Here is an 18,459-nt window from a genome sequence, read left to right as displayed (position 1 = left end):
AATACACACACACTCACACACACAGAAATACACACACTCACACACAGAAATACACACTCACACTCACACACACACAGAAATACACACACACACACACACAGAAATACACACACTCACACACACAGAAATACACACACATACACACACACAGAAATACACACACTCACATACACAGAAATACACACACACTCACACACACAGAAATACACACACTCACACACACAGAAATACACTCACTCACATACACAGAAATACACACACATACACACACACAGAAATACACACACTCACATACACAGAAATACACACACTCACATACACAGAAATACACACACTCACATACACGGAAATACACACACTCACACACACAGAAATACACACACTCACATACACAGAAATACACTCACTCACATACACAGAAATACACACACATACACACACACAGAAATACACACACTCACACACACAGAAATACACACACTCACATACACAGAAATACACACACTCACATACACAGAAATACACACACATACACACACACAGAAATACACACACTCACATACACAGAAATACACTCACTCACATACACAGAAATACACACACATACACACACACAGAAATACACACACTCACATACACAGAAATACACTCACTCACATACACAGAAATACACACACATACACACACACCGAAATACACACACATACACATACACACGTGTGCACACAGAAATACACACAAAACTCACTCATATACACAGAGATATACACACATTCACCTACTCACACACACAGAAATACTCACCCATTCACACACACAGAAATACACACACTCACTCTCACTCACATACACTCAAATACATACACACACTCACACACAGAAATACACACACTCGCATACACAGAAATACACACATACACACACACAGAAATACACACACTCACACACACAGAAATACACACACACTCACACACACAGAAATACACACACTCACACACAGAAATACACACTCACACTCACACACAAACAGAAATACACACACATACACACACACAAATACACACACTCACACACACAGAAATACACACACATACACACACACAGAAATACACACACTCACACACACAGAAATACACACACACTCACACACACAGAAATACACACACTCACACACACACAGAAATACACTCACTCACATACACAGAAATACACACACTCACATACACAGAAATACACACACTCACATACACAGAAATACACACACAGAAATACACACACTCACATACACAGAAATACACACACTCACACACACAGAAATACACACACATACACACACACAGAAATACACACACTCACACACACAGAAATACACACACACTCACACACACAGAAATACACACACTCACACACAGAAATACACACTCACACTCACACACACACAGAAATACACACACATACACACACACAGAAATACACACACTCGCACACACAGAAATACACACACATACACACACACAGAAATACACACACTCACATACACAGAAATACACACACACACACACAGAAATACACACACTCACACACACAGAAATACACTCACTCACATACACAGAAATACACACACTCACATACACAGAAATACACACACATACACACACACAGAAATACACACACTCACATACACAGAAATACACTCACTCACATACACAGAAATACACACACATACACACACACAGAAATACACACACTCACATACACAGAAATACACTCACATACACAGAAATACACACACATACACACACACCGAAATACACACACATACACATACACACGTGTGCACACAGAAATACACACAAAACTGACTCATATACACAGAGATATACACACATTCACCTACTCACACACACAGAAATACTCACCCATTCACACACACAGAAATACACACACTCACTCTCACTCACATACACAGAAATACATACACACACTCACACACAGAAATACACACACTCGCAAACACAGAAATACACACATACACACACACAGAAATACACACACTCACATACACACGTGTGCACACAGAAATACACACAAAACTCACTCATATACACAGAGATATACACACATTCACCTACTCACACACACAGAAATACTCACCCACTCACACACACAGAAATACACACACTCACTCTCACTCACACACACAGAAATACACACACACTCACACACACAAACTCTCACACACACACACACACCCACACACACTCTCTCTCACACACACACACATACTCTCACACACACACACCCACACACACACTCACACACACACTCACACACACACACTCACACTCACACTCACGTACACGCATGTGCGCACAGAAATACACACATACTCACATGCACACTCACATACGCAGAAATACACACTCACATACACAGAAATACACACATACACACTCACTCACATACACAGAAATACACACACTCACACTCAGAGAAATACACACACTCACAGAGAAATACACACACTCACATACACAGAAATACACACACTCACACACAGAAATACACACTCACACTCACACACTCGCATACACAGAAATACACACACTCACACACACAGAAATGCACACACATACACACACACAGAAATACACACACTCATACACACAGAAATACACACACACTCACACACACGGAAATACACACACATACACATATACACGTGTGCACACAGAAATACACACAAAACTGACTCATATACACAGAGATATACACACACTCACACACACAGATATACACACACATACACACACACAGAAATACACACACTCACACACACACAGAAATACACTCACTCACATACACAGAAATACACACACTCACATACACAGAAATACACACACATACACACACACAGAAATACACACACTCACATACACAGAAATACACTCACTCACATACACAGAAATACATACACACACTCACACACAGAAATACACACACTCGCATACACAGAAATACACACACATACACACACACAAAAATACACACACTCACACACACAGAAATACACACACATACACACACACAGAAATACACACACTCACATACACACGTGTGCACACAGAAATACACACAAAACTCACTCATATACACAGAGATATACACACATTCACCTACTCACACACACAGAAATACTCACCCACTCACACACACAGAAATACACACACTCACTCTCACTCACATACACAGAAATACATACACACACTCACACACAGAAATACACACACTCGCATACACAGAAATACACACACACAGAAATACACACACTCACACACACAGAAATACACACACACTCACACACACAGAAATACACACACTCACACACAGAAATACACACACATACACACACAGAGAAATACACACACTCACACACACAGAAATACACACACACACACACACACAGAAATACACACACACTCACACACACAGAAATACACTCACTCACATACACAGAAATACACACACTCACATACACAGAAATACACACACATACACACACACAGAAATACACACACTCACATACACAGAAATACACTCACTCACATACACACACATACACACACACACACAGAAATACACACACTCACGGACACAGAAATACACACACGCACATACACAGAAATACACACACATACACACACACACGTGTGCACACAGAAATACACACAAAACTCACTCATATACACAGAGATATACACACATTCACCAACTCACACACACAGAAATACTCACCCACTCACACACACAGATATACACACACTCACTCTCACTCACATACACAGAAATACATACACACACTCACACACAGAAATACACACACTCGCATACACAGAAATACACACACATACACACACACAGAAATACACACACTCACACACACAGAAATACACACACACTCACACACACAGAAATACACACACTCACACACAGAAATACACACTCACACTCACACACACACAGAAATACACACACACACACACACACAGAAATACACACACTCACACACACAGAAATACACACACATACACACACACAGAAATACACACACTCACATACACAGAAATACACACACACTCACACACACAGAAATACACACACTCACACACACAGAAATACACTCACTCACATACACAGAAATACACACACATACACACACACAGAAATACACACACTCACATACACAGAAATACACACACTCACATACACAGAAATACACACACTCACACACACAGAAATACACACACTCACATACACAGAAATACACTCACTCACATACACAGAAATACACACACATACACACACACAGAAATACACACACTCACACACACAGAAATACACACACTCACATACACAGAAATACACTCACTCACATACACAGAAATACACACACATACACACGCACAGAAATACACACACTCACATACACAGAAATACACTCACTCACATACACAGAAATACACACACATACACACACACCGAAATACACACACATACACATACACACGTGTGCACACAGAAATACACACAAAACTGACTCATATACACAGAGATATACACACATTCACCTACTCACACACACAGAAATACTCACCCATTCACATACACAGAAATACACACACTCACTCTCACTCACATACACAGAAATACATACACACACTCACACACAGAAATACACACACTCGCATACACAGAAATACACACATACACACACACAGAAATACACACACTCACACACACAGAAATACACACACACTCACACACACAGAAATACACACACTCACACACAGAAATACACACTCACACTCACACTCAAACAGAAATACACACACATACACACACACAAATACACACACTCACACACACAGAAATACACACACATACACACACACAGAAATACACACACTCACACACACAGAAATACACACACACTCACACACAGAAATACACACACTCACACACACACAGAAATACACACACTCACATACACAGAAATACACACACTCACACACACAGAAATACACACACACTCACACACACAGAAATACACACACTCACACACAGAAATACACACTCACACTCACACACACACAGAAATACACACACATACACACACACAGAAATACACACTCACACACACAGAAATACACACACACTCACACACACAGAAATACACACACTCACACACACACAGAAATACACTCACTCACATACACAGAAATACACACACTCACATACACAGAAATACACACACTCACATACACAGAAATACACACACAGAAATACACACACTCGCACACACAGAAATACACACACTCACATACACAGAAATACACTCACTCACATACACAGAAATACACACACATACACACACACAGAAATACACACACTCACATACACACGTGTGCACACAGAAATACACACAAAACTCACTCATATACACAGAGATAGACACACATTCACCTACTCACACACACAGAAATATTCACCCACTCACACACACAGAAATACACACACTCACTCTCACTCACATACACAGAAATACATACACACACTCACACACAGAAATACACACATACACACACACAGAAATACACACACTCACACACACAGAAATACACACACACTCACACACACAGAAATACACACACTCACACACAGAAATACACACTCACACTCACACACACACAGAAGTACACACACATACACACACACAAATACACACACTCACACACACAGAAATACACACACATACACACACACAGAAATACACACACTCACATACACAGAAATACACACACACTCACACACACAGAAATACACACACACACACACACACAGAAATACACTCACTCACATACACAGAAATACACACACTCACATACACAGAAATACACACACAGAAATACACACACTCACATACACAGAAATACACTCACTCACATACACAGAAATACACACACATACACACACACAGAAATACACACCCTCACATACACACAAATACACACACATACACACACAGAAATACACACACTCACATACACAGAAATATGCACACATACACACACACAGAAATACACACACTCACATACACAGAAATACACACACATACACACACACAGAAATACACACACTCACATACACAGAAATACACTCACTCACACACACAGAAATACACACACATACACACACACAGATATACACTCACTCACATACACAGAAATACACTCACTCACACACACAGAAATACACTCACTCACATACACAGAAATACACTCACTCACATACACAGAAATACACACACATACACACACACAGAAATACACACACACACATACACAGAGATACACTCACTCACATACACAGAAATACACTCACTCACATACACAGAAATACACACACATACACACACACAGAAATACACACACTCACATACACACGTGTGCACACAGAAATACACACAAAACTCACTCATATACACAGAGATATACACACATTCACCTACTCACACACACAGAAATACTCACCCACTCACACACACAGATATACACACACTCACTCTAACTCACATACACAGAAATACATACACACACTCACACACAGAAATACACACACTCGCATACACAGAAATACACACACATACACACACACAGAAATACACACACTCACACACACAGAAATACACACACACTCACACACACAGAAATACACACACTCACACACAGAAATACACACTCACACTCACACACACACAGAAATACACACACACACACACACAGAAATACACACACTCGCACATACAGAAATACACACACACACACACACACACAGAAATACACACACTCACATACACGGAAATACACACACACTCACACACACAGAAATACACACACTCACACACACAGAAATACACTCACTCACATACACAGAAATACACACACTCACATACACAGAAATACACACACATACACACACACAGAAATACACACACTCACATACACAGAAATACACTCACTCACATACACAGAAATACACACACATACACACACACAGAAATACACACACTCACATACACACGTGTGCACACAGAAATACACACAAAACTCACTCATATACACAGAGATATACACACATTCACCTACTCACACACACAGAAATACTCACCCACTCACACACACAGATATACACACACTCACTCTCACTCACATACACAGAAATACATACACACACTCACACACAGAAATACACACACTCGCATACACAGATATACACACATACACACACACAGAAATACACACACTCACACACACAGAAATACACACACACTCACACACACAGAAATACACACACTCACACACAGAAATACACACTCACACTCACACACACACTGAAATACACACACATACACACACACAAATACACACACTCACACACAAAGAAATACACACACATACACACACAGAAATACACACACTCACACACACAGAAATACACACACACTCACGCACACAGAAATACACACACACACACACACAGAAATACACTCACTCACATACACAGAAATACACACACTCACATACACAGAAATACACACACAGAAATACACACACTCACATACACAGAAATACACTCACTCACATACACAGAAATACACACACATACACACACACAGAAATACACACCCTCACATACACACAAATACACACACAGAAATACACACACTCACATACACAGAAATATGCACACATACACACACACAGAAATACACACACTCACATACACAGAAATACACACACATACACACACACAGAAATACACACACTCACATACACAGAAATACACTCACTCACACACACAGAAATACACTCACTCACATACACAGAAATACACTCACTCACATACACCGAAATACACACACATACACACACACAGAAATACACACACTCACATACACAGAGATACACTCACTCACATACACAGAAATACACTCACTCACATACACAGAAATACACACACATACACACACACAGAAATACACACACTCACATACACAGAAATACACTCACTCACACACACAGAAATACACTCACTCACATACACAGAAATACACTCACTCACATACACCGAAATACACACACATACACACACACAGAAATACACACACTCACATACACAGAGATACACTCACTCACATACACAGAAATACACTCACTCACATACACAGAAATACACACACATACACACACACAGAAATACACACATTCACATACACAGAAATACTCACACATACACACACACAGAAATACACACACACACAGAAATACACACACACTCACACACACAGAAATACACACACATACACACGCAGAAATACACACACTCACACACAGAAATACACACACATATACATACACACGTGTGCACGCAGAAATACACACAAAACTCCCTCATATACACAGAGATATACACACATTCACCTACTCACACACAGAAATACTCACCCACTGACACACACAGAAATACACACACTCACTCTCACTCACATACACAGAAATACACACACTCACACACACAGAAATACACACACTCACACACACAGAAATACACTCACTCACATACACAGAAATACACACACATACACACACACAGAAATACACACACTCACATACACAGAGATACACTCACTCACATACACAGAAATACACTCACTCACATACACAGAAATACACACACATACACACACACAGAAATACACACACTCACATACACACGTGTGCACACAGAAATACACACAAAACTCACTCATATACACAGAGATATACACACATTCACCTACTCACACACACAGAAATACTCACCCACTCACACACACAGATATACACACACTCACTCTCACTCACATACACAGAAATACATACACACACTCACACACAGAAATACACACACTCGCATACATAGAAATACACACATACACACACACAGAAATACACACACTCACACACACAGAAATACACACACACTCACACACACAGAAATACACACACTCACACACAGAAATACACACTCACACTCACACACACACAGAAATACACACACATACACACACACAAATACACACACTCACACACACAGAAATACACACACATACACACACACAGAAATACACACACTCACACACACAGAAATACACACACACTCACACACACAGAAATACACACACTCACACACACAGAAATACACACACACTCACACACACAGAAATACACACACACACACACACACACAGAAATACACTCACTCACATACACAGAAATACACACACTCACATACACAGAAATACACACACAGAAATACACACACTCACATACACAGAAATACACTCACTCACATACACAGAAATACACACACATACACACACACAGAAATACACACCCTCACATACACACAAATACACACACAGAAATACACACACTCACATACACAGAAATATGCACACATACACACACACAGAAATACACACACTCACATACACAGAAATACACACACATACACACACACAGAAATACACACACTCACATACACAGAAATACACTCACTCACACACACAGAAATACACTCACTCACATACACAGAAATACACTCACTCACATACACAGAAATACACACACATACACACACACAGAAATACACACACTCACATACACAGAAATACACTCACTCACACACACAGAAATACACTCACTCACATACACAGAAATACACTCACTCACATACACCGAAATACACACACATACACACACACAGAAATACACACACTCACATACACAGAGATACACTCACTCACATACACAGAAATACACTCACTCACATACACAGAAATACACACACATACACACACACAGAAATACACACACTCTCATACACAGAAATACTCACACATACACACACACAGAAATACACACACACACAGAAATACACACACACTCACACACACAGAAATACACACACATACACACACACAGAAATACACACACTCACATACACAGAAATACACACACACATACACAGAAATACACACACTCACACACAGAAACACACACACATATACATACACACGTGTGCACGCAGAAATAAACACAAAACTCACTCATATACACAGAGATATACACACATTCACCTACTCACACACAGAAATACTCACCCACTGACACACACAGAAATACACACACTCACTCTCACTCACATACACAGAAATACACACACTCACACACACAGAAATACACACACTCACACACACAGAAATACACTCACTCACATACACAGAAATACACTCACTCACATACACAGAAATACACACACATACACACACACAGAAATACACACACTCACAGACACAGAGATACACTCACTCACATACACAGAAATACACTCACTCACATACACAGAAATACACACACATACACACACACAGAAAGACACACACTCACATACACACGTGTGCACACAGAAATACACACAAAACTCACTCATATACACAGAGATATACACACATTCACCTACTCACACACACAGAAATACTCACCCACTCACACACACAGATATACACACACTCACTCTCACTCACATACACAGAAATACATACACACACTCACACACAGAAATACACACACTCGCATACATAGAAATACACACATACACACACACAGAAATACACACACTCAAACACACAGAAATACACACACACTCACACACACAGAAATACACACACTCACACACAGAAATACACACACATACACACACACAAATACACACACTCACACACACAGAAATACACACACATACACACACACAGAAATACACACACTCACACACACAGAAATACACACACACTCACACACACAGAAATACACACACACACACACACAGAAATACACTCACTCACATACACAGAAATACACACACTCACATACACAGAAATACACACACAGAAATACACACACTCACATACACAGAAATACACTCACTCACATACACAGAAATACACACACATACACACACACAGAAATACACACCCTCACATACACACAAATACACACACATACACACACAGAAATACACACACTCACATACACAGAAATATGCACACATACACACACACAGAAATACACACACTCACATACACAGAAATACACACACATACACACACACAGAAATACACTCACTCACATACACAGAAATACACACCCTCACATACACACAAATACACACACATACACACACAGAAATACACACACTCACATACACAGAAATATGCACACATACACACACACAGAAATACACACACTCACATACACAGAAATACACTCACTCACACACACAGAAATACACTCACTCACATACACAGAAATACACTCACTCACATACACAGAAATACACACACATACACACACACAGAAATACACACACTCACATACACAGAAATACACTCACTCACACACACAGAAATACACTCACTCACATACACAGAAATACACTCACTCATACACAGAAATACACACACATACACACACACAGAAATACACACACTCACATACACAGAGATACACTCACTCACATACACAGAAATACACTCACTCACATACACAGAAATACACACACATACACACACACAGAAATACACACACTCACATACACACGTGTGCACACAGAAATACACACAAAACTCACTCATATACACAGAGATAGACACACATTCACCTACTCACACACACAGAAATACTCACCCACTCACACACACAGATATACACACACTCACTCTCACTCACATACACAGAAATACATACACACACTCACACACAGAAATACACACACTCGCATACACAGAAATACACACACATACACACACACAGAAATACACACACTCACACACACAGAAATACACACACACTCACACACACAGAAATACACACACTCACACACAGAAATACACACTCACACTCACACACACACAGAAATACACACACACACACACACACAGAAATACACACACATACACACACACAGAAATACACACACTCACACACACAGAAATACACACACACTCACACACACAGAAATACACACACACACACACAGAAATACACTCACTCACATACACAGAAATACACACACTCACATACACAGAAATACACACACAGAAATACACACACTCACATACACAGAAATACACTCACTCACATACACAGAAATACACACACATACACACACACAGAAATACACACCCTCACATACACACAAATACACACACATACACACACAGAAATACACACACTCACATTCACAGAAATATGCACACATACACACACACAGAAATACACACACTCACATACACAGAAATACACACACATACACTCACACAGAAATACACACACTCACATACACAGAAATACACTCACTCACACACACAGAAATACACTCACTCACATACACAGAAATACACTCACTCACATACACAGAAATACACACACATACACACACACAGAAATACACACACTCACATACACAGAAATACACTCACTCACACACACAGAAATACACTCACTCACATACACAGAAATACACTCACTCAGACACAGAAATACACACACATACACACACACAGAAATACACACACTCACATACACAGAGATACACTCACTCACATACACAGAAATACACTCACTCACATACACAGAAATACACACACATACACACACACAGAAATACACACACTCACATACACACGTGTGCACACAGAAATACACACAAAACTCACTCATATACACAGAGATATACACACATTCACCTACTCACACACACAGAAATACTCACCCACTCACACACACAGATATACACACACTCACTCTCACTCACATACACAGAAATACATACACACACTCACACACAGAAATACACACACTCGCATACACAGAAATACACACACATACACACACACAGAAATACACACACTCACACACACAGAAATAGACACACACTCACACACACAGAAATACACACACTCACACACAGAAATACACACTCACACTCACACACACACAGAAATACACACACACACACACACAGAAATACACACACTCACACACACAGAAATACACACACATACACACACACAGAAATACACACACTCACATACACAGAAATACACACACACTCACACACACAGAAATACACACACACACACACAGAAATACACTCACTCACATACACAGAAATACACACACATACACACACACAGAAATACACACACTCACATACACAGAAATACACTCACTCACACACACAGAAATACACTCACTCACATACACAGAAATACACTCACTCATACACAGAAATACACACACATACACACACACAGAAATACACACACTCACATACACAGAGATACACTCACTCACATACACAGAAATACACTCACTCACATACACAGAAATACACACACATACACACACACAGAAATACACACACTCACATACACACGTGTGCACACAGAAATACACACAAAACTCACTCATATACACAGAGATATACACACATTCACCTACTCACACACACAGAAATACTCACCCACTCACACACACAGATATACACACACTCACTCTCACTCACATACACAGAAATACATACACACACTCACACACAGAAATACACACACTCGCAAACACAGAAATACACACACATACACACACACAGAAATACACACACTCACACACACAGAAATACACACACACTCACACACACAGAAATACACACACTCACACACAGAAATACACACTCACACTCACACACACACAGAAATACACACACACACACACACACACAGAAATACACACACTCACACACACAGAAATACACACACATACACACACACAGAAATACACACACTCACATACACAGAAATACACACACACTCACACACACAGAAATACACACACTCACACACACAGAAATACACTCACTCACATACACAGAAATACACACACTCACATACACAGAAATACACACACATACACACACACAGAAATACACTCACTCACATACACAGAAATACACTCACTCACATACACAGAAATACACACACATACACACACACAGAAATACACACACTCACATACACAGAAATACACTCACTCACATACACAGAAATACACACACATACGCACACACCGAAATACACACACATACACATACACACGTGTGCACACAGAAATACACACAAAACTGACTCATATACACAGAGATATACACACATTCACCTACTCACACACACAGAAATACTCACCCATTCACACACACAGAAATACACACACTCACTCTCACTCACATACACACAAATACATACACACACTCACACACAGAAATACACACACTCGCATACACAGAAATACACACATACACACACACAGAAATACACACACTCACACACACAGAAATACACACACACTCACACACAGAAATACACACACTCACACACAGAAATACACACTCACACACAAACAGAAATACACACACATACACACACACAAATACACACACTCACACACACAGAAATACACACACATACACACACACAGAAATACACACACTCACACACACAGAAATACACACACACTCACACACACAGAAATACACACACTCACACACACACAGAAATACACTCACTCACATACACAGAAATACACACACTCACATACACAGAAATACACACACTCACATACACAGAAATACACACACAGAAATACACACACATACACACACAGAGAAATACACACACACTCACATACACAGAAATACACACACTCACATACACAGAAATACACACACTCACACACAGAAATACACACACATATACATACACACGTGTGCACACAGAAATACACACAAAACTCACTCATATACACAGAGATATACACACATTCACCTACTCACACACAGAAATACTCACCCACTGACACACACAGAAATACACACACTCACTCTCACTCACATACACAGAAATACACACACTCACACACACAGAAATACACACACTCACACACACAGAAATACACTCACTCACATACACAGAAATACACTCACTCACATACACAGAAATACATACACATACACACACACAGAAATACACACACATACACACACACAGAAATACACTCACTCACATACACAGAAATACACACACATACACACACACAGAAATACACACACTCACATACACAGAAAAACACACACATACACACACAGAAATACACACACATACACACACACAGAAATACACACACTCACATACACACGTGTGCACACAGAAATACACACAAAACTCACTCATATACACAGAGATATACACACATTCACCTACTCACACACACAGAAATACTCACCCACTCACACACACAGAAATACACACACTCACTCTCACTCACATACACAGAAATACATACACACACTCACACACAGAAATACACACACTCGCATACACAGAAATACACACATACACACACACAGAAATACACACACTCGCATACACAGAAATACACACACATACACACACACAGAAATACACACTCACACACACACAGAAATACACACACATACACACACACAGAAATACACACACTCACACACACAGAAATACACACACATACACACACACAGAAATACACACACTCACACACACAGAAATACACACACATTCACACACACAGAAATACACACACTCACACACAGAAATACACACTCACACTCACACACACACAGAAATACACACACATACACACACACAGAAATACACACACTCGCACACACAGAAATACACACACATACACACACACACAGAAATACACACACTCACATACACAGAAATACACACACACTCACACACACAGAAATACACACACTCACACACACAGAAATACACTCACTCACATACACAGAAATACACACACTCACATACACAGAAATACACACACATACACACACACAGAAATACACACACTCACATACACAGAAATACACTCACTCACATACACAGAAATACACACACATACACACACACAGAAATACACACACTCACATACACACGTGTGCACACAGAAATACACACAAAACTCACTCATATACACAGAGATATACACACATTCACCTACTCACACACACAGAAATACTCACCCACTCACACACACAGAAATACACACACTCACTCTCACTCACATACACAGAAATACATACACACACTCACACACAGAAATACACACACTCGCATACACAGAAATACACACATACACACACACAGAAATACACACACTCACACACACAGAAATACACACACACTCACACACACAGAAATACACACACTCACACACAGAAATACACACTCACACTCACACACACACAGAAATACACACACAGAAATACACACACTCACACACACAGAAATACACACACATACACACACACAGAAATACACACACTCACACACACAGAAATACACACACACACACACAGAAATACACTCACTCACATACACAGAAATACACACACTCACATACACAGAAATACACACACAGAAATACACACACTCACATACACAGAAATACACTCACTCACGTACACAGAAATACACACACATACACACACACAGAAATACACACCCTCACATACACACAAATACACACACATACACACACAGAAATACACACACTCACATACACAGAAATATGCACACATACACACACACAGAAATACACACACTCACATACACAGAAATACACACACATACACACACACAGAAATACACACACTCACATACACAGAAATACACTCACTCACACACACAGAAATACACTCACTCACATACACAGAAATACACTCACTCACATACACAGAAATACACACACATACACACACACAGAAATACACACACTCACATACACAGAAATACACTCACTCACACACACAGAAATACACTCACTCACATACACAGAAATACACTCACTCACATACACCGAAATACACACACATACACACACACAGAAATACACACACTCACATACACAGAGATACACTCACTCACATACACAGAAATACACTCACTCACATACACAGAAATACACACACATACACACACACAGAAATACACACACTCACATACACAGAAATACTCACACATACACACACACAGAAATACACACACACACAGAAATACACACACACTCACACACACAGAAATACACACACATACACACACAGAGAAATACACACACACTCACATACAGAGAAATACACACACTCACATACACAGAAATACACACACTCACACACAGAAACACACACACATATACATACACACGTGTGCACACAGAAATACACACAAAACTCACTCATATACACAGAGATATACACACATTCACCTACTCACACACAGAAATACTCACCCACTGACACACACAGAAATACACACACTCACTCTCACTCACATACACAGAAATACACACACTCACACACACAGAAATACACACACTCACACACACAGAAATACACTCACTCACATACACAGAAATACACTCACTCACATACACAGAAATACACACACATACACACACACAGAAATACACACACATACACACACACAGAAATACACTCACTCACATACACAGAAATACACACACATACACACACACAGAAATACACACACTCACATACACAGAAAAACACACACATACACACACAGAAATACACACACATACACACACACAGAAATACACACACTCACATACACACGTGTGCACACAGAAATACACACAAAACTCACTCATATACACAGAGATATACACACATTCACCTACTCACACACACAGAAATACTCACCCACTCACACACACAGAAATACACACACTCACTCTCACTCACATACACAGAAATACATACACACACTCACACACAGAAATACACACATTCGCATACACAGAAATACACACACATACACACACACAGAAATACACACACTCACACACACAGAAATACACACACACTCACACACACAGAAATACACACACTCACACACAGAAATACACACTCACACTCACACACACACAGAAATACACACACATACACACACACAGAAATACACACACTCACACACACAGAAATACACACACATACACACACACAGAAATACACACACTCACACACACAGAAATACACACACACTCACACACACAGAAATACACACATTCACACACACAGAAATACACTCACTCACATACACAGAAATACACTCACTCACATACACAGAAATACACACACATACACACACACAGAAATACACACACTCACATACACAGA

General features: G+C 39.8%; 1 pseudogene; it reads right to left on the bottom strand.

Annotated features, from left to right (window-relative positions):
- Positions 1–18,459, bottom strand: part of LOC140472676 (semaphorin-4B-like) — an 87,712-nt pseudogene that overhangs the window by 56,438 nt on the left and 12,815 nt on the right.

Source organism: Chiloscyllium punctatum, unplaced genomic scaffold, assembly GCF_047496795.1.
Source record: "Chiloscyllium punctatum isolate Juve2018m unplaced genomic scaffold, sChiPun1.3 scaffold_404, whole genome shotgun sequence".
In the NCBI taxonomy this organism is placed as follows: domain Eukaryota; kingdom Metazoa; phylum Chordata; class Chondrichthyes; order Orectolobiformes; family Hemiscylliidae; genus Chiloscyllium; species Chiloscyllium punctatum.
Note: the sequence above shows the minus strand (reverse complement) of the source record. Positions and strands in the feature narration are given on the sequence as shown.